At 41.0% G+C, this 18,436-nt stretch overlaps 1 long non-coding RNA gene across 1 annotated transcript; it reads left to right on the top strand.

Moving 5' to 3' along the window:
* Positions 1-12,463: 12,463 nt before the first annotated feature.
* LOC131424463 (uncharacterized) lies at positions 12,464-17,694 on the top strand. The gene is made up of 3 exons (XR_009227498.1): positions 12,464-13,038; positions 14,489-14,614; positions 16,400-17,694. It is a non-coding gene; the product is annotated as an uncharacterized LOC131424463 (long non-coding RNA).
* The last annotated feature ends 742 nt before the right edge of the window (positions 17,695-18,436 follow it).

The raw sequence follows: 18,436 nt of genomic DNA, 5'->3' as shown, positions 1-18,436 counted from the left end.
AATAACCATGACTGATTTCCCAACTTCATAGTACTTACTCACTTTTAATTTTATTTCCAGGTCCCTCACTTGAGTTGGCATTTTACTGGTAATATTAATAAGGAATTTTGTATTTTTAGGGATCATGGAATAAAACAACACTAAGTTATATCAAGCATAAGAGAAAATGATACAATCACAAGACAGTAAATTCGAGATGTATAAGACTGCTGCTGGTATAACAGAACATACTGTTTTTCAGTAGAGTCTGTTTAAAAGTATAAAGAGAACACTCTAAAATCACAATAAAGGGGCTGGGGAGGTATCTCAGAGGTAGAAGCCCTGGGTCTAATCCCCAGCACCATAAAAAAATAAAATACAAATAAGAAGTATTGTATACTAAATATGTAAAGGAGTGATATAGTCATTTATTATCATTATTAAGTATTATGTACTGTACAAAATTGTATGTGCTACACTTTTATATGACAGGGTGCATCAGGATTATTAATGCCAATATCACCACAAACACATGAGGCTGGGTGTGGTAGTGCACACCTGTAATTCAGGTGGCTCAGGAGGCTGAGGCAGGAGGATAACAAGTTCAAAGTCAGCCTTAGCAATGGCAAGGTGCTAGGCAACTCAGTGAGACCCTGTCCCTAAATAAAATACAAAGTAGAGCTGGGTATGTGGCTCAGTGGTTGAATGCCCTTGAGTTCAATCCCTGGTACCTAAATAAATAAATAAATAAATAAGAAACACATTGTGCCACGAGGTTGTAATGACTATGACATCACTAGGTGGTGTGATTTTCTCAGCTCCAGTTATAATCTTATGGGACCACCATCATAAATGTAGCCTGGCATTGACTGAAATGTCATATGTGATACATGACTCTTCCTTCCAAAGTCAGAAGCCAAAGCTGTCAATAACCAAAATGAGTACCAATCTTGCAATAGATGAAGATGAGTTAGTTTTCCTCACTGAGAAGAGGTTCCATTGGGGTTGCTGGGGGCTCACTCTTGGTGGTAGTTGGATGGTGGTTGTGTATAATTTGAAGCTAATTTTTATTTTTTATTTTTTAATTTTTTTGGTATTGGGGATTGAACTCTTGGACACTCAACCACCCGAGCCACATTCCCAGCTCTATTTTGTATTTTATTTAGAGACAGGGTCTCACTGAGTTGCTTAGCACTTCAATTTTTAGTTGAGGCTGGCTTTGAACTTGAGATCCTGCCACCTTAGCCTTCTGAGCTGCTGGGATTACAGGTGTGCACCACCACTGCCTGAGGCTAAGTTTCAGTGGGAAATTTTGAATTTTTTAGTCAATCATATCCTAAGAGTTCAAAAAGGTAGAATCCACTTTCTGAAAGGTGGATGAAAACATTCATGTTCAATGAAAATTCTTTTTTTTTTTTTTTTTTAAATATTTATTTATTTATTTTAGTTTTTGGTGGACACAACATCTTTGTTTGTATGTGGTGCTGAGGATCGAACCCGGGCCCGCACGCATGCCAGGCGAGTGCGCTACCACTTGAGCCACATCCCCAGCCCCTCAATGAAAATTCTTAATGGAATATTTTGCAACTCTAGGTCTCTTTTATTCTCACATTAGGAGCTGAATGAAACTGAATACCATACTTATTTTTTCCCTGATTTTACTGCTCCAGAAAACTTAAATTAAAAGGTGTCTGATACTGCCACTTCTCTAAATCCTACCACTAAATACACTGAGAAAATTTCTCAGGAGAAAAGAACACAAGATGTGTTTATGAGAGCAGCCACCAGTTGGTTTGCAGGCATTTTGAGTGGTGGATAAGCCTGGCTATTCCAAAGTGTCCAAATCTTTATGTTTATATTTACTGGGTCTCCAGGGTACTACAACTTGTGTTATCAGGATAAATAAAAAATGGATATCTCTTTAAATAAGGCAACTTTCCAGTGAACAATAATCCTTAATTGCCATCATGCTTCAAAGGCTATAACCAATAGGACTCAAGTCCATTAAACTATCTTTATTGCCTGAACTTTGAATGGTTTGATTTGACTAGTTCGATTCATGGAGACTCCTATTAAGAAATGTACTTCTTGGGCTGGGAATGTAGCTCAGTTGGGGAATGTGCAGTGTCTTGGTATTGTCCCCTGATAGTTATGAATCATAATAGTCTCCCTCACATGTCATTAACCCTGGAAAGTCTTAAATATTTGTATATTTTATATATTCATCAAATGATCTCCTAATGGTCAGAATAACAAAACACACAAAGACTCACCCAGCTAATTTGGCATTGTGAATTGAGAACAAATAAATTCCATTATCATTGTGAAAGAAAGTTGTGTTAGTGCCCAAGGTCTTGATCAATTTCTCAGATTGAGAGTCTGAACAAAAGGGGAGAATTATTAAATGGATTAAAGCTGCCTTCATATGTAGCAAGCTGTAACCCAATTTCATGTACAAGCAAATTGTAACCTAATTTGAGAGCATATTCTTGGAACAGGTAGCTGATTCTCCACTAGTCATAATGGCCAAGCTTTATAACCAATCAGAGGCTGCAAACTGACAAAACATGTCCCCATTTGGCAAATGCTAACTGTAACCAATCAGGCTATTTCTGTGTGTCCCTTCTGCTTTCTATTTGTAAATATTCCCTGCCCATGTTTCAAGTGGAGCTATCTGAAGTGCTTTTGGTCCTCAGTGCTACCTAATTTCTGCTCAACTCAGAATGTCTATCCCTGATATTTTTATTTTTCCATGAAAAGTTGTGCAAGTACTTAAAAGTATTTGGGTGGAGGTTAACTGGGATATCAGAACCCTGGACCTTGAAAAACCAGAGAGGGACAGAAATGAATCTGGGAATTATCAAGGGATGCAGCTGTACCATTGAGAAGGTATTTTAAAGAGTTAACATTTTTGACAATATTGAGTATGTTCTCAAGAAACAACTTGAGCTATTTATAGAGCCAATAAAAAAGTGTTTCAGGAACTAGCCTAGGGGAAGAGGGAAACTCAATGCCAGAGCCAGGATCAGGCCCAAATCTTAATGGTCCAGTCCTGTCTTCAGACTGTTCACACCTCTCTCCATTTTAATGAAAAAGAGCAGCTAGAGAAGCAGATGAGAATGGAACAAAAGCCAAGGTTGCATGTGTACACTTGTCAGACTCTTTACTGAAAGGCACAGTGTTTCTACACTTACAGCCAAAGAGCTAGAAGGAGGGAATGGTATTTCTTGGGCAGTGATTACTGCACTAGTGAGAAACAAACCTTGGGATCGCAGGGCAGGAGGGATAATAAGGTTGAAATAATGCTGAAGCCATCTGCACAGATCCCTGGTGTGGCCCCCTAGGGTTCCCCTAGGAAGCAGGTGCATGCCAAGGCCATATAATACCTCCCCAGTAGTCCCACTCCCCACCCCCTGCAGCACCCAGGACAGAGGCTGCAGGGACAGGGAAACTTGCCTTCATCATTCATCCCACTGGCATGGTTCCCTGACAAGTCCAATGAATAAATGTGTTTTGTTTAACCTTTTGAGGTGAAAAGAATGGCAGATAGAAACCAAGCTGGAAAAATAAAACAAAGAACTTTAGAATGCTAAAGAAACATGAGGCCTGAGGCATGGGAATAAACCCTCTGGTGCTGATACTCCCTGGACCTCTGGGAGCAGCCTCAGTTAAGGTTGAAAGGCCTGTGAAAATAAAGGAGTTGGGCATTTAGGGAAAGATATTAGGGATATTGTTCTTCCATCAGAAAAAAGGTTCCTACCTTCTGGAGTGTTAATCAAGTTTCATATATGCAAACTTATATGCTCACCATTTCATTCTCTAACTTTATTTTGAGAGAGCAAAAGTTAAAGAAGGGGCCATTTATGGTTGATAAGAGAAGAAAGAGGGGTGGTAGTCTTCTTTAAAACCATAGGAGGCCTTGGTCAATAACAGTCACAAAAGAGGTTGGTAAGAATTTTATCAAGGGGGTCCTGGCCCCCAGGCCCAGACACCCATGCTCCCATATTTTGTTGCTGTGGATCCCTCAGCCACAATTACTTTTTAGTGGTCAGTCCTAAACAAGGTTTTCCAAGTTGACCGAAGATCTCCTGGAGAGCAGTGCCCAGACCCGTCTTTCCAAATTCTTGACCACTCTCAGCCAAGTTTTCATTTTATTTTTGTTGTTGTTGACCAGGGATTGAACCCATGGGTGCTTAACCACTGAGCCACATCTCCAGCCCCTTGTATTTTTTTATTTTGAGACAGTCCCTCACTAAATTGCTGAGGCTGGCTTTGAACTTGCTATCCTCCAGCCTCAGCCTCCCAAGCTGCTAAGATTACAGGCCTACATCACAAAGTCAGGCTCAGCTTAGTTTTGTCTGGCTCCTGATCCTTAGTTATGGTGCTGTTTTTGGCCACAATTCTAATCACTGCCTGTAGGACTTGTTGTGGTTACTCGATCTTGGCAGCACTGACCTTTGGTGGACCTGGCAGTGCTGACTCAGGCCTCTGCTTCCTCTTTCCTTGGAGTTTCTGGGGCAAGATAATTTTCTTTGTTTCAGCCTCCACTGCCAGCTGCAGCTCACACATCCAAATTCCTTTCACTCCAATCCCAGCAGCTTCCCCCACAGTGTGTTTTTATTTTTGTGTGTGTGTGATGCTAGGGATTGACCTCAGAGCCTTGTACATTCAAGGCAAGCACTCTACCAACTGAGCTAAACCCCCAGCCTCCCAGTGTGGTTTTGAAGTTAGAAAAGGGCCACCTTGTGATTATATCTCTATTTGTAATTTGTCCCATTTATTAGGCCAAATTTAATCTCCAGTAAAATGTACACAGCTAATCTCGTAAGTTGGATCTATTCTTCTTTAGTAATCCCTGTTCAGAGGTCAGAATTTAAGAGCACTCCCAGTCGGGTTTTGTTCAGGACACATACTCAACTGCACTCAAAATTCTGCTATCTCTAACTTAAGAACTTTATTCCCTACTGTTTCTGATCCCCAACTGAGGGCCAAGAAGCACAGCATGCACTAGGGAACCAAGCACAAGACATGGTTCCTGTTCTGTGGGGCTTATAGTCCAATGAGAGAAAGACAAATACCCAGATGTCATGATTCAGTGTTTGTACCACTAAGAGGTAAGTCGAGAAGGCATATCTAACCCAAAGGAGACATGACTAAGCTAATTTTTGAACAAAAGAATAGCAAGGAAAACGGAAGAAAGGAGTAATATAGTAGAGAGAGTGTTCTAAGCAGGAGTGGCATGGGAGTGAGAGAGACACCCTGGCAAGTTCTGAGAGCTGCATCAGTGTTGTGAGTGAGCTCCATATTAATACAGACAGAACACATTTGTGTCTTTCCACAATGTTAGAATTTATTGACTAACAACAAATTCACATGCTACCATTAATACCATTAATTCACCAAATACTCATGGTTCACTTGGTAGCCATGAGCAGGGCAATCACAGGTTCTTTCATTCCTTTTCAATCTTGATTACTAGTGTCTATAACACTCAATTCAGACATCACTGTTTACACAATGATATAGAGTTTACTGAAAGGCTAAGAAAGGGTTAACAGTGACCACAGGGCTTCAAGAGCTTGCACCATAAGAAAAGGCAGAGAGAAAATAAAAATACAAAAGAGTCACTTTGGGTTGTCTGATAAAATTAAGAATGGGCTTTAAAGACTCAGAGTGCAGAGCTTTTTGGGGAAGGTCCCCACAGCAGGCAGCTTTCAAGTAGGTCACACAATCAAGGAGATGGAGCTGAGCTGAAGTCCCAGAGACTGAGTGTAGTACACAGCCTGTGACCTTGTGAAACATTCACCATGATAAGGGGACAGGTCAGTTAGTGTGTGTGGCTGTACCCTTGCCTTAGGTGCCCTTCCTTTTATGTGTTCTAAGTGAGGGGGTTGCATCAGTTGATGGTCCGTGTGGGGACAGGTGCATGGAGTACTGCATACATTGCATACCTTATGGGCGTCTGAGTGGCAAACCACTCCCCTGTGCTAGGCCTGTGAGCGGCGAACCAATTACCCCCCACAGCCCTGGGCGTGAGGCCACGTGTTGCAGTCCCTAACCTTGTTCCACAGCCCGCTCATCGACTGGTCGCTGCAGGGACAGTGGGCCAGAAATTGTATTGGTGGCTGCCTATAATCTGCTTAGCTACTGCCTGAGGATATATACATGGTAACTGCACAATAAAATCAGACCTGCTTCCTGCTTGGCCTCTGGAGGTCTTGATTTGTGACTCCACAGCCACACTCTCCTCTTCCCTGTTCCATGAATGTCCTTGTTGGTTGAGAGCGAGCCCATCCAGGTCTGGTGTGTCTGATTAGCTCACAGGCCTGGTTTCCTTATTATATACTTGATATGCCCTGCATCTATGTGCCTCTGATTTAATTTACTAAGTTCAGATGCCAATTTTTATTAACACAATTTACCCATCAGTTCATGCCTTATGATTGTGCTGTGCAGCTAAGGGTTATTCTTTTCAGAAAGTTCTGGATATCCAGCAGCTGGTGGTTACCAATTTGTCCAGACAGGTTACCAAGTCACTCTGCCTTGGCACTTGCACTCAAAACAGAGTAACCCAGGGTAAACTGCTGCTTTTTAAAATGGAGTAACTCTGGATTGGGCACTGCTATTCTATACAGCATGGTGTAACAGCCTGCTGATTGACATGTGGTTTCAGTAGATCAAGGAGTGAACTCAGGAATTTGCATTTTAGAATCCCCCCACCATGAGTCTGATGAGAGGAGGGCTGGGCAGCACTTTTCCAAACCCAGATGTAGGCGATATGAAGCCCTAATGGGGTGGCAGAATCGGATCTGTTTCAGAAAAATCACTTTGGCAGAAAGTATTCCACATGTGCTCACTCAGCAAAACACCACCCCAATCCTTTGATAATCCTGTAACCCTCTGTTGTTCAGGGGCTTCAAGGCTCATAGTTTGTTTGTTTTTGTTTTAAATATTTTAAATATATATATATATTTTTAGTTGTAGGTGAACACAATACTTTTATTTTTTATTTTTATTGGTGCTGAGGCTCGAACCCAGTACCTCATGCACGTTAGGTGAGCACTCTATCACTGAGCCACAACCCCAGCTGTAAGGCTCATAGTTGACTCTGAAAGTGAGTCTGTTAATCAGAGATGTCCTTGGGTTAGGGTTAGGGTTAGGGTGAATGAGTGGTCCTGAACTGTTTGGCTTTGGGCATTGTATCGCCCAAAAGACAGGGGCAGTGAGCAGTGCTGATTATGAGCACCTGAAAGCTTTGGGGCCTCAAATCCACAGAGGGTCTTGAGGTTCTAGAGGACACAGGCTCTGCTGGGGGATGGACTTGGAACAGATTCCTGTCTAGTCTAGATAGGGCTGCAGGAGCTCCTGGCAGGACAGAACTGGTGCCCACTTGGTTAACAGAGGCCCAGGGAGGATTTGGGTATAGGCCATGAAGCTATTTAATTGAAATGCCAATTATGTCACCTCACAGAGCTGAACCCACTCATTAGTGTAGCACTGTTTCCTGCAGCCAATGGTGATGAATACATTGATAATTATTTTATGTTGGCTACAATAATGACATTCCAACTAAGAGCTTGACACTCACTTTTTAAAACTGCTGAATCCACTGAGCTGGATTTCTGCAGAAATTTCCTTCTTACAACCCGAAACTCAGGCCAACTGGATCTGGCTGATAGCACAGAAGGCAGGAGATGCTCATCCTACCTGTTGCTAACACCTAAATCCACTCCAGGGTCTCAGCCCTTTGGGTACCCAGCACCTGTCTCCTTTTACTATGCCTCTTCCACAGAAAAAGTTTCATCTGTCCCAGATTCAGGCAATGCTAGAGAGTGACATTTTGTTTCACATTCTACAATCTCAGAGTTGGGCAAAAAGGATGTTTTGAGTTTATTTCTGGCTCCCTGCACTCAGATAAGCAGGTCTAAAATGAGCAAGAGGCCTCCATATGGATGGGCTAGAACTCCCTTTCAGCTTCTAACCAATATGCTAACAATTCCGATCCACAGCCACCTCTGCACCAGCTGCTCTGCTGGGGCCATTTGTTTCCTGACTACTTTCCTGATTTTTTTTTTTTTTGCTTATGCTTAAAATAATTGCCCCTTCACCAGCTGGATCTTGACTGGTACTTGCTGAGATTATGCCTTGTTGACTATCTGGTAGTTATCAGAAGGATCTAGATAAGAAAATGGGATAATATTCATATTCAGATGCTATAAATAGCCATAAGGAGATGATTTAATTCCAACATTTGGCTCTTCTATGTTAAACTGCTTGTCAGTTTGTTAAGGCGAGATTGCAATAAATCACCAAGTGGATCTTAAAACAGGAGACGAAAACCCACGGTATCCACCAGCTACTGGGCCAAGGGATAGGCTGCAAGTCTACACCCTTCAACTCCCTTCTAGGGTTTGAGTATACCTTTTATAGTAAAAAAACATATTAAAGCATAAGTGGCTGTTGTTACGATTCAAAACCATAAACAAACGTCAGGAGATCTAAAATCATAAGCAGGAAAGAGAGTTTGCCAAAATGACCCTAGTTGTATACAAGTTAAAGAATGTTTACTAACATCTAGACAATCAATCTCGGACAGGGTACATTGTCCAAGAAAAAATGGGAACCAAAGAGAGAATACTTTGACATTGTATAAGAATTGCCATTTTGTGTTGCCAAACATACTATGCTAAGCAACTGTTAATGGGTACAGAGGTGGGGCTTTCCCTGGGAGAAGCATATCTTATATGATGTGGAATCTCAGGGCAAAATGAAGTCTGTTTGGTCATTGCTCATATAGTCTGGCCCATAACAAGTTTCTAGGCCATAAACATTTAAACATAGTTTTGTTATGATATCTAATGTCACAGTGAGTATGTAGTTGATGCCTAAAATACTTAAGAAACATCAATCTGACATTATTAGTTGAAAGGTAAGCTTCAACATTGGTATTAAAAGTGTTTGTTATTAGCTGGGCATGGTGGCACATGCCTGTAATTCCAGCGACTTGGGAGGCGGAGACAGGAGGAGGCGGAGACAGGAGCATCACGAGTTCAAAACCAGCCTCAGCCACTTAGTGAGGCACTAGCAACTCAGTGAGCCCTGTCTCTAAATAAAATATAAAAAAAGGGGTGGGGATGTGGCTCAGCGGTTAAGCACCGCTGAGTTAAATTCCCAGTATCAAAAAAAAAAGTATTTATAATTAACAACGAGTTTCTCAGAATCAACCTTTTCTTTCTTTCTTTCTTTCTTTCTTTCTTTCTTTCTCTCTCTCTCTCTCTCTCTCTTTCTTTCTGTATTGGGGACTTAACCTAGGGGTACTTTACCACTGAGTTAAAATCCCAGTTAACCCCAACTGTTTTTTTAAAAAATTATTTCATTTTTAAATTTTGAGACAGGATCTCATTAAGTTGACCTTCAGTTGCTGAAGGTCTTGCTATGTTGCTTAGTCTAATCTTCAACTTGTGATCATCCTGCCTTAGGCTCCCAAATTGAGATTAGAGGTGTGTAATCACCATGCCCACTGGAATAAACTTTCATTGTTCTGATGAAAGCTTGAAGAGATGGCTACCAAGGGTACCATTCTAAAGAAATAAAGCAATGGCTTAATTACAACTGGTTGAAAGGAAGAGCTGAGTGGTTGGCTGAGTGTTATCTGACCAAGCACCTTCATGCCTTGGTGTAGAGGCCAAGGGCTGATGGGTCAGGTTCATTCAATGAGGATGGTCTTTTTACTGTCTATGACACCTAAGGATAGGAGCTTGTACCTGGCCCAACTGGTGAACGCTGTCACCAACCATTCAGGATGAAGAAACCTGAAATTACCAGAGAACATTAAGATCTACAAATTAGTTTTAAATAAAATAAGTCTTTAATTAGTTACCAAAGTGGTATGTTGTACATACCAATAATATGATAAATAATATAATAAAGATAGACATGTCAGGCATGTTCACATAGATGAAATGAGTTTCATGTCAATTTATTCTAGACATCAGTATCCTAATTTTAATTAAAAGGATCACATTGGGGCTCAGAGAGATTCAAAATCATATAATTGGTAAAGAGAAGAATTGAGACTTACCCATATCTCTCTCCTAGCTCCCAGATTCTTTCCAACACATTTTCTTTCCAGCCCATCATACCTGTGATATTTAGCTTGCTTCTTCACCCAGAACACATGGCTATATTTCAGTCTTATGATAAAGAATTTATACCTAGTATAAGCAAAAATTACAACAAAAACCTCTAGTTACTGCTCATGTGGAGTACTTGCATAGGATGTCTGCTAGCACAATTATACTTCTATCATCAAGACCAAAAACAAAGGTCAGGGGCCCCTTGCCATACCCTCTCCCTTCCCAAAATGCCCTCCACTTGGAAACCCCAATCAGAGACACAGAATGAGCTTTCAGACAGCAAGTAGCAGAGGTGAGTTTCAGAAAATCAATGTATTCACACATACACAGAGACACTCAGCCAGCTGGGCTGTCCTTTGCCGTCACAGCTACATGTACAGCCCTGATGCATCTGGCTGGCTCTTCTCAGAGACTGTATGCAGAAGGGTAAGTTGAGTCCTTCCTCTTCTTAAATTGCCATCTCAGTTTATAAATTCTGACTGCCCCTTGCTTTAATAATTATGTTTCAAAAGCTGTGACTCTGAAACCTCCTACTGTAATCAGAGAAGGCTTAAAGCACAAGACAGGAATGGGAGGAACACCAATTTGTCTGGTTTCTGTTATAATCTGAAAGCTTTCAAAATAATCCTATTGGGCTTTTTAGATGAGACAATCCATCAGAAGCTGAAAGGAGATTCAGTAGAGACCCCCTGAGACTCAAGATCTAAGTAGAGTAGATTGAGAGACTCAAATGACAAAGGATACTGACACACAATGAAGAGACGGCTCTCTCCCCACTTCTGCCTGAAACCCAGCATCTCACTCTGCCTACCAAAGCCTGGAGAGGAGAAGATAGCTGGAGACAGCACCTGGGGCATGAAGACTTCCATGAACTCTTCCAAGCTCTGTGAACCTCAGACACACAGGAGTGGGAACAAGATGGGGGAAGAGAATCAGAGAAGTCACCACACAGAGCTACACCCAACACATAGGCATGTGGACACATAAAGCACCATTTTAGGGACTTCCTGAAAAAACTGGGGGACATTTTGAGAGTCCTGAGGGCCTGTTTTTACTTGGGTGAAGGACAGTACTACAGGAAATGTATACACATATATCTCTTTTAGAATCTGGAAAGATAATTTTTGGGGAGGGAAAGTGAGATTATGAGAGGAGGCAGGAAATTCTTTCTATTGTATATACTTCTGGGCCGTTTAACTTTTAAAATATTTTTTATTACTTTTATAATAAAAACTTAGAAGAAGATAGTCATGTTTAGAAAAACTAAAAGCTATACAATATATGGCATTAGCTTTCAAGGTCTGAACCCTTCTCTGCAGCATGGCTAGTGACAACACTAGTCCTGAGCAGAGCCATCTAGTTAGTTCCTGTCCAAACCTATGGCAGGGAATGAAGTACAGAGCAGAAGGATGCCTGAGAGCTTCCCTTGCTCCAGTTTCTGAAACTGAATCATGCGGAAGGTCAAAAGCTGGTTCAGTGTTCACTGTGAAATGCCAAGTTTAGCTATAATCTCTGGCCTAGAGGTCTTGCTCCCAGAGCTCTTAGAAAAACTATGTGACTTGTGGATTCACCTTGGATTCAGTTTGTCTCTCACACATTGCAAACAAGAGATCAGACTAGGGTCTCAGGCCCTGCTGCTCTCATGAAAATGTCCAGAGTCTTCACTGAAACACACATGACCTGGCTCTGTTTTCCTCTCCATCCTGTGCCCCTCTTCCAGCTCTTGCTCCAGGCACTAAACTAGGTGTGATGAGCTCTCTAATCTGGGGCTTCTCACCCTACACCTGCCTCACAGCATATTCTTTGGTTTCCACTGCCTAAATATTCCCTGCAGAATTCTTCCTGAGCACCCCTGGGTTAGATACCATCAGCACTGCTTCTAGATCACCCTGAGGCCATCTGAAGAAGCACCGTTATAGAATGGTTGCCTGATTGTTTGTCAGTGTCCCCACCAGACTGTTGGCTCTTCTTGTTGGCAAGAGCTGTAGTATTTACCACAGTTGCCTCTAGTTCTGGGCAAAAACTAAACAAACACTGGCTGAATGAGTAACCTGCAGGTCTGGCCGAACCCTTAAGGCACCCTTGTCAGGTCAGGCACAGAACATCCACAGGCTGCACTCTCACTTGTTCACCCACAAGTACCATATCTAGACTGCAAATTCCTCCACCTAAAATTCTCAATAACCTTTTAGCGGTCCTTTTAAAGGGGGGGGGGCGGTGTGTGTGTGTTTAGAACCCAGCAGCGCGGCCGCCCTTGGTGGAGGAGTAGGGCCTCAAATGCCAGTAGCCTGCCAGGGGTGCGGGCTAAGTCGGGCGCGCAGTCCTGACATCGGCAGGGGTAGCCCTGGCGCGTGCAGCTCTGGCAGCCGCGTTGCCGGTGCTCTAGGCCCTTGCGCCCGCCCACCGCCAGCCAGGGATAATCACCTGCGGGCTGGAATCCCGCTGCAGGTTCTCACCCTGTCCCAACTCGCCGCGAGACTAGTAACCGTCAGGAAGCACTTTGCCCGGTAGGGATTTCTGTTTAGTCGTTGTCTTCCAGGAAACAGCTTCCTCAGTTTGGAGTCAGCTCTCCGGCTGCAGAAGCCAGAGACTCAGCAGCGGAGCCGCAGCCTCAGCACCTCCCTCTCAGGCTGCCGCTCAGCAGCGGTCCGGCCTCCTCCCACCCGAGCGCACTTCGGCTTCCCGCCGCGCGGGGTCGGAAGCCTCGCGCTAGCCCCTGCGGTCTCGGGCACCACGCCCTGCGAGGCGGCCGTCTTCTCGCTGGCCCCGTCGCCTGGCCCCTCTGGTGGCCGCCTGCATGGGCACCTACCGCCGCGCAGCCAGGGCTCTCCTGGCGCGAGCCCGCACCCTGCACCTGCAGGCTGGGAACCTGCTGAGCTGGGGCCGTCTGCAGAGGAAGTGTCTTTCCACGCACAGCGAGGAGGTGAGGGCCGGCCAGCAGCGTCCGCGCAAATCCAGGTTCTGGGGCAGGCGGCCGGCCAGGGCAGGTGAGGGAGAGCACGCCTGGGCGCCGCTGGGGACTGCGGCCAGGGTCAGTGCAACCTCTTGTCCGGACCTGCCGCCTGGGGCCGAGCGTCCTAAAAACTCAGCAGGTGCAGCTGCACACCCAGTGCCGCCTCTGCCACTGTTCGAGGTGGATAGCAGAACTCTGAGACGCGCTGGCAGGGGAATCGGGGAGCGCCAGTAAGTGGCTGGGTGCCTCTATCAATCTCTTGCTCTCTTCCCCACCCTTTCCTTTCGAAAGGAATATTCGAAAGATTAACTTTTGGTAAATGAAATAATATTCACAATACGCTTAACTTTGTGTCAATGTTGGTATTAATCTATTGCTGTGAAGCAAATGACGAAACAACTCAAATTTGGTTTGGGCGTAGACACGAATTTTTTTCTTACTGGAAGTTAATCTGCCTCATTTTATTTTCCCGAAGGCTGATCACTAGTTAGTTGGAGGTGGCAGATGTTAATCTAGAAGTATGCACTTGTTACTCCTTTGTTGCTGACTCTTTCTGAGCCAGTGAGTAGTCATCTATTGACTGCACAAGTAATTTGTGGCACGGAATAATTTTAGTACTTGAAAAAAATTCCCAGTGACTATGTGCGTTTATGATGTGTTGGTTAAATGTAAAAGTAATAGAACAAAAACTTCAGGAGCCATGCGACTTTGGGAAAGAAGCTTTGAAGTTGGATGCTACCTTCCTCATCAGGTTGTTGTGAAAATTAAGAGATTATATATGAAAATACTCAACCTAGGAGAGTTTATCTCCATATAACCTGGTTCTATCAGAAAAATGCCTTGATTAAAAGAACCAGTTGCCTCAACTGTCAAATTATCAGCTGTTCAGAGTAAGATTTAGCTATTTTTATAGAGAGCTGTTGTCCACAGAACCTGCAGTAAGTAGCAGTTTGTATGTGTGGGGAACCAGCAACCTTCAGGAAGTGAGAACTCTTGGTTGTCACTTTAATATGCACCAGAATCCCTATCCTATTCTATGTTTGGGTTCCAACTTTGTTTAAACCACCCACTTTGACTTTCTCTGAAAGATAAGTATTTCTATATTTGTTACATAGAGCCTTAATTTCTTTCAGCAGTGATAGTCATGACCAAGGTAGCTGGAAGTTCTGCAGGTATTTTGATGATATTGGTGAGATTTTTTTCTGTTATATCACTATAACACATTGTAGAGTAGTGGCTTTCAATTTTTTTTTACTCCAAATGGTAAGAAATGTATTTTACCCATGCAGTTCATAATTATATATTTATATGTGTGTATCAATATGTCTGAAACAGAGATCTCACAAAAAGATGTTAACTCTTTTTTACTGAACCATCTCATTTTTTTTCTATCCTGTTTTTAATTTTTTTTTTTTAACAGGATGCTGGGGATGAAACTCAGGGTCTCACACATGCTATCCAAGGGCTCCACCACTGAACTACACTGGGACAGTGTGTGCTGATGCACACAGTTTTCTGAAAAACATTGTTCAGAGGATTAATTCTGGTCTGTAGTGTTTTGTTTGGGGTGCCTTGTCAGAGTAGAACAAAACTAAAGGCCCTAGGACATTTGAGGAAAATGTGAAGAAATAGCAGCATATTGTAGGGAAACTATAACAGTTTAATTAGAGTAGGATAGGCATGTTTAATTTCTATGTAAATAAGTTTTCATAGAGAGCTCCAGAATGGGATGTACCAGTTGAAACAGCTCAACCTCATTGAAGAGATTAAAGAAAGTGAAAAAAATCATTCATTATTAAAAATTTACACATTCGATAGTGTTCAATTCTTAAAAAATGTTTTCTAGTTCTAATGCTTTTTTGATTCTATGATTTTTTCCCCATATTTTTGTGTTTCACTAGAGTTTTATGAACTCAAATATTTTACAAATTGTATTTACTTATTTATGACAGTGCTGAGGATTGAAACTAGGGTCAAATATTGTTTATATATGAGTCATTGTAAGATTGTTTTGCCCTTTCTGTTGTTGAGTATTTGATCAGTTGAATTGTGGTATTTTTAAGATTCTTAAGCCATTCTGGATCTAATATACACTACACTGTGATGATAGTTATCTTTCGTGATACTGTGTATGTGATGATGAAGAAAGCAGGAAACAAAAAGGCGTAAGGTTAATATTCAGTCAATATAGATAACATGTAACTTACAAAATTAAAAATCATTCAGTTTGTAATATAGTCAGTGAATTTATTTATAATCATAACTTTAAACTTTTCAATTTATCCTGAATTTTGCAGAAACCAATATTAATTAAAGAAATGGTTTCAGAAAAGGGGTGAATACTTCGTTCTGAATTTAAGAATTCATCAGGAAAGCCTTCTATGTAAATGAATCATCCAGAGAAAAATTTCTTTGAATTCTCCCACAATTTGAGCCAAAGCAGTGCTAATAAAATTGTTAACTTAATCAGTCTTGCTTCCTCAACAGTTACTGATTTATCTGGTAAGATTATCAACTAATTTTTATCTACCGACTTCAAGTTGATTAGAAATACATTTTGCATAAGAATATACACCTTGTAACTTAAATTCAAGTAAGTTACTATGGGTAGATAATAAATTATTGTTGTAGATTGTAAATCCTAACATAAGTGGCTGTGTGCCCTTAAATTGATTAACCAGTTTTCCCTTTGATTTCTATATTAAGAAGTAGTAAAGTGCTTGTGTCAGTTTTTATCATAGGAAATTGTTGTTTAGAAGGTTAGTTTCTAAAACAACAATTTCCTTCTAAACAACAATTTCCTATGATAAAAACTGACACAAGCACTTTACTACTATGGCTACGACCAGCCATATAACCTTATTCTTGAAATCAGTTTTTGTTTCTTTTTTAATATTTATTTTTTAGTTATAGGTGGACACAATGTCTTTATTTTACTTTATGTGTTACTGAGGATTGAATCCAGTGCCTCATGTATGCTAGGCGAGTGCTGTATCTCTGAGCCATAACCCCAGCCCCATTTTTTGTTTCTTTATGAATGCTTCTAAGTTTTAGAAGTTTAAAGTTTCCTTGATACAAAAACAGGGTAAAAATAATTAGACTTGCTTTGGGGTCAAGAATGTTTGGGAATTATGAGTAGAATAAAAACAGGTCTGAATTTATCTGTTGAAGGCAACAAAAACCTTGTAGAATTAAACTTTAGATTTGTGTGATAAATTGTATTGATGTTTTTTTCCCCCTGCTTAATTTACCAAACTATGCATTCTTATTGTAGATGTAGGGTGAGTGAATAGAGTTTGATTAACAGTTTAAAAATGCATTCTTTTTGCAGCTTCAAGATTGTATCCAAAAGACCTTGAATGAGTGGAGTTCCCAAATCAGCCTGGATTTGGTCAGGATAAGTGGAAAGTGACTGCAGAAATCCTGCAGGTCAAAAGGGAAGTGAAGTAAGCAGGAAGTTAACTTCCTAAGTTTGGGAGGGAAGTCAAATAGCCATCAAACCCCTTGTGGCTGAGTTGCTGAGATGACAATCTGATCCAGCTGAATTAAGCATAAAGCAAAAAAAAATCTGGACTCTGCAGGCAACTCTTCACCTAGACAAGATGATGGGATTCTCATGCTGAATTCCCACTAGTTTCTTCACCAGTAGTGTCTTCTTTCTATTGATATTGGTCTGGTAGAAGAATGATTATCAGTCAGCTTTGATTGGTAGATTACTTAGATAGAATATCCCCTCCAATAATATAGTCCCTAGAAATAATTTCTATAGTGAACAATAAGGAACAATATTTCATTAAATGTCAGTATATGATTATTATTGTAAATGTTAATATAAAAGTACCTGTCTATAACCACCCTGAAATCCAGATTCCTTTAAAAGAGTAAAAGAGGATATGTGCTGGAAACACTTGTTCCCTTGTTCATACTGCAGATTTATAACTCTGTAGCTACTGTGCAGGCATTGATTAATGTCTTTGATTTCTGCTTCTCTGAAATGACCATTTACCTTATGTATGCCTGACTTGTAACTGGATTCCTGGTATGTACGAGGTAATGTAATGGGCTCGTGAATCATGGCAAAGGCCTCACTGTTTTCTTTGTTAAATCTTGTTCTGTAAATTAGTGTTTCTTACTGATATGTATTAACATTTTTAATCGCTATCCTTATAAATTATTCATTATAATGCATTAGAATGGCCCTTGCTTTTTTAAAACATTGCACTCAGGGAAAAAATCGTTTAAAAATGTTTGTGATTACAAGACTAAACATGTAGTCTAGCTAGATATTTATCAATTGAATTGATCTTTTCAAACAACTAGCTTTTTGGTTACATTGATTTATGTTTTTATCATTATTTCTTTTTACTTTGGATGTAATTCTCTCTGTTTTCTAGGTTCTCCATGGTAGAGAGGATACCAGTAGACATTACAACATATTTAGCACCATCATCCATTTGATGTTGGTGGGTTCTTGGTCTTGAAAATGGACGTGGACTTTCCATTGATGACAAGCTTTGTGTTCTCAGCCTTAACTGTGTCATTGAATTCCCAATGGGTGTAACAGGTAGGTGTGCAGTTGAGGTCAATGAAGGGGTCACTGATGGCAACAACACTTACTTTGCCAGAGTTAAAAACAGACCTGTGGACAGGTACCCAGTATGGCCACATCCACCTTGACTACCTTATCATAGGAATGTAATAGCACTGCATGAGACAAGAAGATACAGGTTTCTGTCCAACTGGGATGAGCAGAGAGACTTTTTGGAAAGCTTGGAATTACTGATTTAGGCTCTTCCTTTTAAATTTTATTTATTTATTTTGCCATATTAGAGATTGAATCCAGGTCTATGAGTGTGCTGGCAAGTGCTCTACCACTGAAGTCCTTCCCCAGCCCCAGACCTTTCCTTTTTTTTTTAACATTTATTTTTTTAGGTGTAGATGGAAACAACACAATGCCTTTATTTTTTATGTGGTACTGAGCCACAATCCCAGCCCCTAGACCCTTCCTTTTTTATAAAACATCTAAAGCTGTATATTTCTCTAACCATAGTTTTTACTGTAAAAAATCTCCATATTTTGAAATGTGTGTTTTTTTTTTTTGTTCAGTTCAGAATACTTTAAAATTTCCCTTGTGGAAATTTGACCCATGGGTTATTTTAAGGATGTTTTATAATTTCCAAACATTTGTGGATTCCACAGATATTTTTCTGTTATTAATTTTGGATTTAATTTTGTTTGCGTCAGAGAACATATACTGTATGATTTCAGTCCTCTTAAATTTATGAAATTTTTATGGTCTTCCATAGGATATCTTTTAGTAAATATTCCATATGCATTTGAAAAGAATGCCATTGTTTGGTGGTGTTTT

The sequence above is a fragment of the Marmota monax genome, unplaced genomic scaffold, assembly GCF_021218885.2.
Source record: "Marmota monax isolate L192 unplaced genomic scaffold, Marmota_monax_Labrador192_F-V1.1 WCK01_AAM20220418_F8-fsc01776, whole genome shotgun sequence".
NCBI lineage: Eukaryota > Metazoa > Chordata > Mammalia > Rodentia > Sciuridae > Marmota > Marmota monax.
Note: the sequence above shows the minus strand (reverse complement) of the source record. Positions and strands in the feature narration are given on the sequence as shown.